The sequence below is a fragment of the Patagioenas fasciata genome, chromosome 2 (assembly GCF_037038585.1).
Source record: "Patagioenas fasciata isolate bPatFas1 chromosome 2, bPatFas1.hap1, whole genome shotgun sequence".
Taxonomy (NCBI): domain Eukaryota; kingdom Metazoa; phylum Chordata; class Aves; order Columbiformes; family Columbidae; genus Patagioenas; species Patagioenas fasciata.
Window position 1 is genome coordinate 140,039,310 of NC_092521.1, and position 15,208 is coordinate 140,054,517.

Below are 15,208 nucleotides of genomic sequence, written 5' to 3' on the forward strand. Positions count from 1 at the left end.
CAGAGTCTGGACTCCTTGATGACCATTCCCAGCGGGCAGTTTGTGCCCAACCTGTTCTTTCATAGGGTAAGACAGTTTACATAGGGGCAGTGTACATCATGCCTATTGATCAGTCTCTTTACCAGCAAATGGGCTTGGATACTTTTAGTATCTTAATCTAGGTGTTGCTTTACAGCCCTACCTTCTCCTAACTCACCACAGGGGTATCTGCCCTAAGACTTACACCAAGTAGATTCACTGTTATCCAGTATGTCACCACAGTAGGATTTGGAAATAGAGGATATTCCTAATTGTGATACATCTGTGACCAAAAAAAAGTCTTTTAACTCAGTGGAATGGCAGCCAGCATTCTAATTATATGTCAAATGCTATTGTGTTTCTATTCTAAATAAACAGGCACAATATTGGGTTAGATGTGTGAAGTACTAACTCCACATTACATTGTCAAGGATGAATTGCTCAGCAGTCAGACGGCAAAGTATTTTACACAATGTTAAAATTAAAAGGTTAATATGATAAGTGAGAAAGTGCTATACGCAGATTAATAGAGAACTGTTTAGAATAATTTGTATTAAGTGTAGCATCCATGTAGATATTTGCTTTAATACCATTGCAGGCAATATTCTCACACTTTTTTTTAGCTAAAAATATTCTATTCTGCCTGGTATTTTTCAGACCAGATAGTAGGAAAAACATTCCAAGTACCTTTCCTTTATTAGTATGACAACTTTGAGGGGGACTCCATGGTTTGATCTGAGAAAAAGAAGGAATCTACAAGAAACTTGTGGAATAATAAGTGTCCTGTGATTTACCAGTTATTAACTTGATAAGAGAGGAAGGAAAAAAGCACCACTGGACTGTCTATCACAGCTTTTTAATTTCCAGTGTGCCCTCACAGTAACACAATTATGCTTTGCTCCTAAAATCAAGTTTATAGTTTGCAGCCTAACATATAAGCATCAAAGATACAGTTGCAACCTTTACAACAGAATACAAATTATGGCTTGCGACATTAATAATTTATTCTATGTTTTAAAGGGTGAAAGTAATCAGTGTAGACAATAAATGTTAAAAAAAAAAAAAAAAAGGAAACAGATCTGTCTCTCTATCAGGTTCAGTATTGCTAAAAAGCATGGAAATGAGAAAGCTAAACCAAACATTGTGACAATGCTTTGTAACCAAGACAGTTGGGAAAAACAAGCAATTTGAATACATTCTGGAGACAGTGAACGTCCCTCTAAATTGTGTGCATCTGAGGGTTTGCATGCATATCTAATTCACAATGTAAAGCTCTAACTGTACTTTGTATTGCTTAGCAACTCAGAGGACTTCAGCGTGAGTCTCACAGAAAACAAAGACAGGCTAATACATTTACCTAGGAGCCTGTAATTTAACGTAGGTGGTAAACAAAATGGATATATTTCAAAGTGTTTTCCTATTTGTTCCAACAAAATCTGAAGAGATAGTGTTGTAGACCTCGGTTTGAGTTCAGTTCTGCCAAGTGTTAAGAGAGAAATCCTGATGTGCCTTCTGACACAGGCAAAACAAAAACAACCGGAAACCTCACATCAACAGCACTTACCTTAGTCTTGCCATATGACTCCTTTGAAGCAAACACAGCAAAACTTGACATCGCCTTTGATGCACATAAAAAATACACACTATAGAATAAAATTTACCCTCCTCAGCGCAGTGGGTGTTTTGGCCCCACTTACACTGAGAGTGAGCCCCAAATCTTTGAGCATTTCCATTTCATGGTACCAAGGGAACAGTTGTTGGCAAGTGCTTCTGAACAAGCACTGGAGGCTACAGAAGCTAATTACAAGCCATACTAAATGAAGAGGATCAAATGGTAAAGCAAGGAGAGGTTAAATCATTGTAATGCTATGATGGTAATTTTTCCCATTTCCTAAAAAGTTCCCCTCTATAATGCTGCAAGGGATGGAAAAAATTCTGCTTTTCTCTTTGCAAATTATTTCAGCTGTAAATTAGCATCAAGGGCAAAACTTCGCAGATTAGATTTACTGTGATTTTTTGGGGGTCTTAAATATCTTCTTGTGAGAAGACTCTTTTGGAGTCCTTTTTGCAGCTAATATAAAACCAAACAAAATCTGCTCCTACCAACTGGTACTGGACAAAGCCCATTAGTTACCCACGTGGTAATGATGTAAGCCTTTAAAGTCAGGGCCTGCAAGGATTTCTTCTGTTTCTAAAACATTCACTGTTAATTAAATAAAAGCTTTAGGGCTGTGCATGAAATAAGGCAAGAACTAGAAACTCCCTGGCACAGCTCTGTTGCAAACAGCCTTCAATATAGTGAAGCTTCAGCCAGGAAAATGTACCATTTTGGTGCACGATACCAATGGTAAGAAGAAAAGGTAATAAGAAGGAGACCAAGACCTGCCTCCTGACTGATGGGTAAAGCACTCCTCTGCCATGTAGGAAGCCATCAGAAATTGAGATGTTAACCCTGAGCATCAACAGTTTCTGTGAAATGGCTACAGCTCCTCACCTGCGCTGGGGAGGGCTCTTGTATCCCAACACCCAAGAGGATGCAATCAGCAAACCAGTGCAGGCTGTAGCACACACCTTGTCCTTATTAGTGCTCTTTGGGCATGATATAACACAAGGGACATGCAAACATGAAAGTGAGATTAGGAAATTAGTTTCTTAGTGTTAACTGCAAAAGAACAGGGTTTATATTTCCTGCCACTAGCCTTTTAACTCACCACCCCTGTGGCTTTGATAAGGCTTTGACATGGTTATGGGTGACACTCTCCCCAGAAGGCACTGGGGTAGACAAGGCTGCTGTGGGGTGAGAGCAGAACTGGGAAGGAACACCCTGAGCCCTGGTCAAGAGCTGTCTGGTGGAGTGAGAGGAGGGGTCATCAGTGTTATAGCTCATAGGTTTGTACCTTAACCTGGCCCACATCAGTAGCTGTCTTAGCCTAAGGGGTCTCAGATATCTTAAAAGATGTGGAAGAAAATTATACACATGTAAACTGGTGAAACACTGGGATTTTGTGTGTCTGGTTGAATTTAAGATAAATAAATGAATACTGGTTTTGTTTGTTTTGTGTGGTTTGACTGATGTAGTTTATGGCTACCAGCACATCCATCAGCTCCTGACACTGCAGAAACAGTCCTTGTAATTCTATAGCAGTATCCAAGAGACAGCAGGTGACACCAAGTGGAACATATTTTAGAAGCCTGGTTATGTTCCACCTGGGACTGCTGACTGCTTCAGTCCCTAGCACAGTACAGATTTGGAAAAGCACAGCCTTAAGGCCACATTAGCCCACTTTACCTTGCATTTCACCCACACATCCCAAGGAAGCTAGTTAGTGTTTCCCCTCTTAGTACTAAAATTAGGATGAGACCTGATTAACCTGCTCCTGGTGGATATTCTCCCTCATTTCAATGATTCAAACCAGGTCCAGCAGCTGTGCCTTGCACAGTGAGAAGGAAGCAGACAGTATCTTTCATGTTTAAGGGAGACTGTAGGCTTGTTCTTCTGAAGCAGCTATATTTCGGAACTTAAAAGTAAAATGTGACCCCATGAAAAATGTGCATGTCCCACATTACTTGATAGCTTTTCCATCACTCTATGAACACAGGAAACACTTTCAACCCATTTACACCTTTGTGACTTAGTAATGAAAGACCATGTAAAGAAAAAAAAATGCCTAGAAGAGTTAAGCCTGGAAGCTAGTTATTACTCTTCTTGTCAGTGCCTGTATCTCAGTGAACTTTATAAGTAATTCATGATAGTCCCTATTTTTTTCTCACTCCACAGCATAGTGGGACTATCCATTGAGACTGTGATTCCTTGTTGGGCTTCACAAAGAGTCAATGGTTGACCAAGAAGGGACAAAGGAGGTTTGTGAATCTGTTGAACTGAGGGGCTATTACAGTTTTAGCTAAATTTGAGAGGAGGAAAACGTCATCTAGAAACAAAAGGAGCATACTCAATCCATATGTCAAAGCCTAATAAATCCTGTCTTTGATTTTGTGATTGTGAACAGATCAATTAAATGGATGTTACATTCCTGAATGAACCCTTGTAGTATTTATCCATTTGTGGCACAAATACTCCTTCCTGAGTGAGAACCAGGGGATCAGGAAACAAAGGGCTCTTGAACCCATTTCATTTACTTTTCCCAAAGAGCCCAAGTCTGAAATGGTCTTCAGATTAAACCAGAAATCAGGACTCCATGCTTAGGCAAAATAATAAGTGAAGCCTCTCCACAACAGTTGCACGTCTGGCTAAATGATAAAAAATGTAGACAAAAGCTTTTCATTTGGAGCATTTTATGAGAATATTTGTGAGAGGTAAGAGCACTTCAGAAGTTGAGGGCCATTGATTTTCTCCCTCTCACAAGCTATAATTCTTTTGTAGAATATGGAAAAGTGGCCAGATAAATTCTTTTCCTTCACACCCCTGGGAAGGTGACAACCACAGAGCTGGGAAGATGAGTGAAGTCAAACGCTGACACGATCCTTGCAGCTCCAACTCACTTTTACAGAGTTATCCTGTAAAGTGAGCAGTCTAACACAGGAGGCAGAAAGCAGTCACTCTTCCATGGCATATTCCCCTTCAAGTGTGGCAGTGACACAAGGCCAGAGGAGGTGGCCAATGCCAGGACCAGCATGACCTTCCACTTTGCGTGACTGAGATGGAAGAGGAGGCTTCAACAGCTGCAGCATCGGCCAGATGCTTTTGTTTCACAGAAGCAGAGCTGGGAAAAGGGAAAGCAGAGGGCATTGGAGCAAGGCTCTGCTGAGACACCAGGCACCGTGAGCCAGTGAGCTGGATGCTGTGTCCCAGCGGCCACCCTGCCTCAATGGGGGTGCACAGCAGGGCAGGGAGCTCAGGGTTTCTGAAACCAACCGGGAGTGCAATGGTCCCCAAAGAAATACGTTGTTCGGGACAGCAACCACACGTCTGGAACTGTCACAGTGTCTCCCTCCACTACCGGCAACGTGTCTCAGAGGGAAATGTTTCAGTTCCTGCCAGTTGTCAACCCTCTTTCCTCCACCTTCATCCTCCAGACTGGCAAAACACCAGCCGCTTCCTTCTCATCTAAGAGCTAAAATTGGTACAGCACGTGGATACTTGCACATGGCAGTGACAAACACAGATGAAATGAACTTCAATTTTGCTTATTTGTGTGACGGTCTGCTCACTTGCATAATGTCATTAACAACACTTGGGCTCTGTAGCCACAAAAAGTCATCAAGAGAACAGAAGTTTCAGCAATTTCCAGAAGAGACAAGTTGATGAGGACAGTAAAGAAGGAAGGTCAGTCATACGTTGCATTTACATAAGGCTCCTCCTCAGTGTCCAGGCACCAGAAAAGATGGATTCACCTTCACCTCTCCCTTTTTGAGGTGTGGGAAGACTACAATATAGGGAGAGCAAATTACTTTTCTGAGGTTAGTCTTGAGTCACCGGTGGAGCAGGACACAGATCCCTGGTGCTAAGGTTTATTCATACCATCCTCTGCCACCATCACACAGTGACTCAGCAGTGAAGCCGGTTTCAGAAACCAGATCCAAATCTGATTCATCAAAGTCACACAGACTCTAATGAAATATGTCTCTGTAGCTCATGAATAAGCTTGCTTATTCATGTTCCCTTCATTACCATGACCTGCATCAGCAGAGCACAGTGTGGATTGTCTGGTTTCACAGATTCACCTGGCACTCATTTATTTGACTCCTGGATCATGCAGAGCTCCATTTACAAAGGAGATTTGCAAGGCTTCTCCATGTCAAAATCATGTGAATCAAATCTGTGGGTGAAGCAGCTAATAACTACAGTTTTAACAAAACAGAGGCTATTGGCTTTTAGCTTGGTTCTAGAGAAAAAAAGCTTAAGCCTACACTCAGTCTGTCTATCTGATCCCAGCCTACCCATTGGCTTTGAACCCATTCAACACCACCAGCCAAACATAGAAATTTAGTCAGCTGAGATATCAGGTTCTTATAAGTGCTTCAAAAATTGATGGTTGTGTAAAAGAGAGATCTCAAAAATGCCTCGATTGTAAGAAAGATACAACTTCTATGAAACACTGAAGAATCCACATAGAAATAGTAACATTGCTAAATATCCTGTCTAAAGGTTTTACTGATTTATCTGACAGAGTAATTACTGCTTAAAAAAAAATGGAAAAGAAGAAGTTCCTGACAGTGTTATAGAAGTTTTAAGGGAAGGAAAATTGGAGGTGCCTAGATTTCCAAAACAAGCGCCCTTCTAAGAAATAAATCCAAAATTAGTCAGTGCCATAAATAATCCCATAAGAGCCTATGCTTCTGAGATTGCAGGCTCAATTATTTTTGCCATGAGAGTTAGAAGAGATTAAGGGGATAGGGGCATAGCATGCTGATTAAGGAAAAATAAAAGTGGTTTGCTCAGCAGATGTGTTGTCAAAACCACATCCTTTAATCTAAAGTACAAACACGAAGACCAGCATTGCAATGATCTGTTTTAGCCATTAGAGCTTATATTATTCTGAGACGCAGCAGTAGGGAGGATGAAGGAAGTGCAATCATTAGGGTGTGGAGGAACTGCAAGGTAAATATCTCTCTGTGAAAGGATAAACACCATTGTCTAGACGGTTTCCCATCAGGAGGAACTCAGGAGCTGGATATGGCCCGCCCCAGTTGTTAACACTTGAGTGGGGAGCACAGTCCCCCAGGCAGGCACCAGGAATGGGCTGGTATCTCCGCTAGATCTTTTGCAGAGCAGGGATGCTTTGTGCAGACCCCGTGTGCCAGGCTGTGAGCAGAATCAGTGGTGTGACTCCATCAGAAACCACCACAGTGCCGGGGAAGCTGGAGACAGAACAAACTCATCTCTCTCCAGAGAGCGTTGACAAGTGTGGAAGATTGACTTGTGTGTTGCACTCAACTCCACAGTTTTCTTTGTGGTCTGAAGAAATCTGTGGCCTGAGAGACTGAAGATGAGGCTATGAAAGAGGAAACCCTAAGTTCTATCAGTGTTGTAACTCTCATCACACGTGAACTTGCTTGCATGAGAAAATCTTCACCTTTCATTTTTGCCATCTGTCAGCTGCACAAAGGCTTTAAATTTTTGTTCACACAAAATTAAAAACAACTTTTTTTTCCCCCCCCCTTTTTCTGAATACTGGATAGATTTAATGTGCTCTTCCACAGTTCAGAGGAGACTCTGTGTGAACTGTACCTGTACAGTCAGAGACTATAGACAACGTTTTGCAACGTTATTCACAGTTCAATCATAGTGTTAAAAGCATGACATCAAGAAAAGCAACTTTTCCAGCAAGAGACCTGGGAAAAAAGACATTGACATACATAAACACAAACAACTCCAGGATGTGGTTCAGTTAAACTGGCTGCAGTTGGCACACTGCATAAAGCTAGCCCAATGAGGGGTGGAAGCTACATCTCTCTGCAACACCCTAGCCTAAGAAATGTCTTTGTTTCTTCCCTCCAATGCAATTACATTACATTTACAATTTGTCAGAATTTGCTTGAAGGCTTGAATTTATGATTGGACACTAACTCATCCAAACATATGTTGCTTAACAATACAAACAGAGTGGGAATTGTATCCACAGTGTAAGCCTCCCTCCAAATTTGTCATTTGTCATATATGAAAATGCAGATACATGGCAAAGAATATGTTCTCTAACAATATTTTCTCTATCATATCTAACAGTGTAGAAACCAATCCACTTGAGGCTTTAGCAAATAACCACATTTATGATAGTTGCCTTACTAGGGAGTTTGATTAAATATTAACAGTGTATTACACACATGCGTATTTTTCCAGTTCAATGTACAATGACCCAAGGGTACAAGGATGTGAGCATGCATATAACAGCAAGTAAACACATGCACAAAGTCGCTGCCTTGAATTCAGGCATGGAATTAAGATTAAATAAACAAGTAGCTTCTGTCTATGGACACCAAATCCCTGAACTGACAGGGCCTGACAAGTGGGGTTTGTCACACTGACCATGGCAATCTCACGAGGAAAGGCTGGAGGGACTTTGCTGCAGGATACGCACAGGGTGGGTAAGGGAGCACGTCTCTCCTGCCACCCCACCACAGTGGAGCATCTGCAGGCACCTGCTGGGGCAAGGCAGAAGCTGTGGGCACCCATGGAGAAGGCACAACATAGTGCAAGGTGCATCTTAACACATACGGGTGCTGCATGCACCTGGAACTGAATGGTCACTCTGAAACGCCAGCAATGCTGCCTCATCCTGCAGTCCCTGCACTTCCAAGGGTAAACTTGACTGACAAGTTCACCAGTTGAGCAGTCTTCAAGGTATTTGCAACAACTGCAAAGCTAAGGGCTATTTTCCAGTTGTCCAACAGGACTGTTGCATCCAGTACATGATCAAATGGAATGGGTCAGAGTGTCTGGACAGTACTTCACATTACATTACAACCTATGGGTATTATTTGGATCAAGGAGTATCTCCTGTTTCCCTTCTCCCCAGTTCCAGCTCTGTGCTGCTTCCAAGCAGAAAGCAAATGTTATCATAGCTCTAGAGATGCCAGCCTTTCCAGATCACATTAAAATCATTGGCAGAATTATGATTGCCCAAAACAAAATTTGAGCATATTTATCTAATCTACAGCATTAATTTTGTCTTCAAAAGAAAAAGCAATTTTTTTTTCCTAGTTAAATGATATTAAAAATGTAGTAATATTTTTGCATAACTTTGGACCAAAGATCTCAAAAAAATTCATAAACCTCACAAAACTGTTTAATACAAGTTAGCTTTAAAATTTTAACAAAATAAATGAACAAAATTTTAACAATAAAATAATTTCTTCAATTCAAGTAAAGTGTGCACCAAAATCCAGTTCAGTGGGATTCCTCTGCTGACCACATCGAGGCTTGCAGCTATTCCATAGCTAGTTTCTAGCAGAGAAATGAACATCTTTTTAATCTATTCACTATTTAACTTGGTGTTTGCAGACTGTGACACAAAAAGATGTTTCAGACAGACTTCTGTAGATTTCCCAGAAGTGCAGGAATAAGTTTTGCTAACAGTTTTTCAATGAATATTATTTACCTCACATTGTTATTTGTGTTTGTTGCCACAGAACCATCCACAATCTTGTGCATGAGTTGAGTATTCTGAATATGTGCAGAGGCATATGTTTTCATGAGAACAAATGGAAACTAACAATATGGGAAACAATGTTTTAAACAATTTCCTATCAGCAAAATCTATAAGTATATTCTCTGGAAATGACAAGAATGTAATGTAAGAAGACTAATCATAAGTCTGCTCTGTTGGAAAACACCCCAGCACAGAGGTGAACTGGGAGATTAGAAACCCAGAAGGAGGAACATCTCTTTCCTAATATCTATCTATCTATCTATCTATCTATCTATCTATCTATCTATCTATCTATCTATCTATCTATCTCTATATATAGATATTTCTTTTTTTTTTTTTTATTTGAGTCTGGTAATGTGGTTTGTGGATATCAAGTAATTCAGTCCCAGAACCAAGAAGTTTTTATTGTTTGTTCCTTCCTCCTTTACAGTCCCACTCCAGCTGCTGCCTGGGCAGCCATTGCTGATCATCTGAAATGATCAGGTCCTTCATCATTGTGAGCTGGGCACAGAAGGCCTACCTACATATGACAGAGTAAGGCCCACAAGGCTGTAAAATGCATTTCATACATGGACACAGGGAAAGTTTTGTTCTGGATGTCCCAACAAAATACATAGGTTACTTATATAAACATTAACTTTACTGTTCAATTTCAATGCATCTCAAATGACAGCCAAACTGTAAACTGTATTTCCAGCATCATCCGCCTGACATGTCCATGGTTCTGGCCTCCAGGCATTGGTATGTTTTTGCTTAATACACTTTCAGATGCAGCCTACAAGCCAGACATTTCCATCACATATGTTATGAGTGGATGCTGCACCATTTGTATCCGTGAAAAAGGTCAGGGGAAAGTGGGAAAGGCTGAACAAACTATTTCAGGAAATAATTTGGATAAAAACAGACTGAGGAGAGGTGATGTGTATCAACATACAGAACCAGCCTGTAGCTTGATATACTGTAATATGAAAACTCCAGTCTGTATGTCAATTCAGTTTGGGCCATTAGCCATTTTTTTTCCCCAGTCACTCTGTTCCAGAGGGAGCCTCGCTCTAGAGACAACACTAGATGATGCAGTCATTATTTATCATCATGACATGCCTCCTGGGACTGTTAACAAATGAGCCCCACATGTCTCCTGGAAATCTGTCAAGACCATCAATATATTACAAAGAAGGCACAGACAGTCATTAGGTAATGATACTTCTGCAAAATATAGTTTAAACAAGGAATTATGAAAGCCTAAGAGCCTATTCATCAGCAAAAACCAGAATAATCCTTAGACGCATTGATACCATAAATGTTTATGTCTTCTTTCATGGGCCTTCAGAGCTTAATAACTCAGATGTGTGTTCATATATAGACATAGACGTGTATACATAGACATTTTTCCTGCTCCAGAGGTCAAAATTACAGTGCACTTTTACTCACTGAAGACAAACTCTCTGGGTGAAGGCTGTCAGAACATCAGTGGTACTGATACCAATGCTCTTCCCATGCAGAGCTTTCATGTCTAGTCTCAGTTTTTATTTTTTCTAGTAGAGAAACCAACCATACTCATTGTTCTCATATTGAAGCCTTTACCAAATTCAAATGTCTCTCATCTTGATATAACTAATTTTAGGTCCCCAAAATCCTGGCTTCAGCTATGCCCATGCGAGTCCACAGAAACTCTGGTGTCTCTTTGTATGGCAGACCCCCCATTCACAAACCATGACACGACTGGAGCTGCCTATGGGACCCTGCTCCTGCAGCAGAGTAAAATGCATTACCTGACAAGATCCTCACAATTTAAGTTTCCAAATTATATTCTAATCAGAAAATTGCTTCCTGGAAAATTCCTTATTTTTCTTCTGATTCAAAATAAAATACAAATTTTTCCATTAGTACAAAATTTCAGCCAGCACTGATAATTTATTGCTGAGTCTTAAGCATTTGAGCAGTAATCTATAAACATGTACAGAAGGAAAAATAAAGGGTAAATAAGCCTATAAAAGAAAGATCAAGTATTACAGTGTCAAAAGCCAGATATGTTTCTGGAAGATTGTTTTGGACTATTAGTTTTTTACTGAACTAATACAGCAGCACTTAATGCATTTGGAAGAACTAAGTTTAAAGAAAAATCAAGCAATTTTCCTATAAAATTGTAACAGTTTGAACTGCCCAAAATGCATTTTTAAGATATGTGACATTGCTTCCTTGGTATCCTGATTATTTTATATTAATTTTTAACAGAACTAGGGATTCAAGGGACAAACCATTCGCTCACCCTTTCATGGGAGCACTCTCTATCTTTCTATCTAATTACCTGAAATTCTACAAAAATTGTCTTATTTACACTCCATGTCTTGCTGCATTTGAATGACTGATTCTCTTATGCATGGAACATTTAATATTTCATTATCAGAGCCTTCAATTTTTCAACAATGTTTAAGTTGTTTTATACCTCTAATAATAAAGCTGACAAAGGAAACACCAAGGTATGTGTAACAGGCAAAAAAAAAGTTATTACATGATTCTTCTTTCTATGAAAAAAAAAAGAATTTGAACAGACGAGCTGAGAACTAGATGAGTTGTTTTGCTAAACAATGCTGTAAATTTGATTTTTACATCTAATTTACAATTTGTCCCTCTTACACTTCATGCTGATAGCACTGTTATGCAGGAGCTCATTTTACTTCTGAGGAATTTTTTTTTTTAAGTATGTTCATTGGCAGTGATTCTTTGTACAATATAATTTCTCCTGGTTGCATGTTTTGCTATTACCACCTGCCAAAGGGAGAAGTAGAGACTTTAAACCTATTAAATAAAAAGTAATATTCTTGCCCAAGAATAAAGCACAGAGGTCAGAAGTTGGATCAGACGTCTACTCATTCATCTTTTAAATGAATGACTTCAATTCACAAAAGTTCTACACAGATGCAAATCTCATTAGCTTTCCAAGGGATATTTGAAAACTGGTCCACTTTATCAATATACCAAATATACAGTCAGCATTTCAGTGTAAAGTACTATCAGAAGTAACACATCTGTTCTTCCTTCCTGAGAGTTTCTTTTGGAATATTAGAGGGAGATGTACACACACACACACATGTATAGTGTATATATAAAATATATATATATATTAAAAAATATACATATTTTATATAGATATTATAATTTTTTAAATTTATTTTTTAACAATTAATATTTTGTTTTCTAAAAGGATTCACCCAAGCACTTATTATGCAATGTATCACATCAACTCTGAGGGAGTCAGTTTTCCATGTGAGAGAGGGATGTATTGTCCTTTATAAAATCTTGACATTTCAGTGACATTGTATGTACTTACATATTCTGATATTTCATGAATTATGACTGTACTTTGTTAGACAAAGATTCAATATCTGTAATTTTTTACATTTTGTTGGTATTGTTTTGTCTGTTTTTTTCCCCAGGGTTGCATGATGTTACTCAATGAAAGTGCTCGTTGCCCTTGCAGCAATGCATGACCAATGATTATGAGTAGAAATATAAATTTTCTGAGACTTCTATGCCATCATCTGTTGTAAAGTCAGTTGTAAACAACATTGATGACATCACCATTTAGAATCCACGCAATTTGAATATTTTTTTTTGTCAGAGCAGAATTTGTTTACTTCAGCTTAAGAATAGTCAAAGAGAAAGATAAAAAAGTATTGTTTTATCTTCAAATACCCAACCCCAAAGCATCCTTTTTGGAACAGTGTTATGCTAACTATAAATTTTATTACAGTGAGTTTTCAGCATAGTATTCACAGTCTTGAAGGGGAGACTGCAAATGCAATGGATTGGTAGCCCACACGGGAAAACGTGTGCGTGTGTGAAAGCTCATGCACACACACTCAGGCTGAATCACCAATCATGTCACAGATCTCCGCAATAAAGTAATTGCTCTTCTTGACACTTCAGATGAGATTTGGGTCATATTCTGTACAGCTCCAACCGATGTCTCCTGGCAGTTACTTGCACACACACTACATCCATCAACTGCCCCCATGGAGCAATCACTGCCGCTGCAAGGCAAGGGCACTATGCACAGTGTGCCCTCCCACAGGAACCCATACCCCCGGACCTTGGGGACATTCATCTGTAAATTTCTTTGGTAATTAGTTCAAATAATTAGGTAAGGCTTAGGAAACAAACAACAACAACAACAAAAAACCCCCACTGCACTGCTGCACTACAGCAATTCATCAGAGATCATGGCCACAGTGTCTGGCAATATCACATCTGCCATAGTCTCACAATAGCAGCTGTGAACCTAGATTCCAATTTTCCTGAAGACAAAATGGCAAAGGAACTCTGGATTACTGGAGACAGTTAATTGTATATGCTTGGACTGTAGGTATAAGAACAGATATCCAGAAACAGTACTGCACGAGATTACAACCTACTCATGATTCAGTATCACAATAGTAGTAGCATGCAAAGTCTGCCCAAGTGACTTTCCCAAAATAAAATAAAACAGATAAGTTAGACCCAGGAATGTATTTAGTGAAGCCCATCATGACTGCATTACATTGTCAGATGAAGGCTATACTGATTGTCCTGTAAGGTAATACTATTATGCTTACAGCATCTATTATTCAAATAGCTCAGGAGACTAAGAAAATAAAAAAATTCAAGCAAAACACCATCCTTACCAACATAAAATCCCAGACCAGTTTGTCTGTTGCATGGTCACTGCAAATATCTCCTGCAACATAAGAGATGTTCTTTGATGCTTTATAGACATAAAAACTACGGATGTGCATGGATGTGAAACACTAATGAATCTGCTCACTGCATTTGTTGTTATATTAAACACTTGTACACTCCTAGTCAATTTCCCCTCACCCAGCTATTAAAAAATAACTCAGTCACCCCAGGCTATTTTTATTATCTACTTACTATGCTAAGTGTCTACAGGAAATAGCAACTCCAAATACATTGGTACACGTAACTCTGAAACGTACTCTTGTTCACACCATGAGAAAATTGCTTTTCAAAATCTGATTTGCAGTGATGATTAACATAAACATCTTGAAGATATTATATCCTAATAAATCTCTCTGTAGTGAATGGATAACAATATCTGCATTTTCAAAATAAGTAAGGCAGTTTGCTCTCTAAAGCTCACAATTTGAGAGCCTGGGAATGAATTCAGAAATTTTGGGGTTTTCAATGTTGGGTCCAAGCCATTAAGCAATACATTTGATTTTAAATAAATTACTAGATACATGCTTAAAGTCTACTATGTGAGTGCACTAAAACCAGGGAGGCATGTCTGAGAATAAGATTTTCCCAGGCACGTGTTAGAGACTGAATTCAGGGTAGGTTTCTCAATGCACTATTAACAACTTGCTATCTAAGGATGATCATATGGTAAAACTCAAAAGCCTGAGCATGTAACTTCTGTATTTCATGCCCTAAATAGTATGACAAAGTACCTTTAAAAGTCTAGTATTAATTTCATGTACTTAAAAATACCAATGAAGACACCTAGTGGAGAGCAGGGTCAGAAATTTATACCCAGATAGGCACATTTTCACATTGCAAAGAAAAAAAGTTGTGGTGTGGCATGTTTTTCTTTGTTTGTTTGTTTTGGTGGTGGTGGTGGTTGTTGTTTTTCTCCCATACTAGTACTCTATTACACAATAGGCATTTAAAGCCATCACTCTGACACATCAATGGAAACATGCATAGTGATGCAGTTTTGGAGCTGCTTCATTAACAGCAGATGTGATCCTGGGACAGAGTCTACAGCTGTTGTTTTTAATCAAGAACAAGTCTTGGTAATGCTTTTTCAGTACAGAAATCTGAACAGAGTATCTCACATAACCTCTATGTCTAACACACATTTTTCTGATTCTCTCAACGTTCATGTTAATATAACGGTAGTGATACTAATTGCTGTGTTGGTACCATCCCTTACCATGGATTTATAGTGACCTTCCACAGGTCTGGGTTTAGGAACGACCCAAACCTGCTGAATTCAGAGGCAGTCAAGGGTCACGGTTTCAGCAGGATAAAAGGTAATGCTGACTCACAGGGAATTAGAATATTACATCAGTCTCTTACAG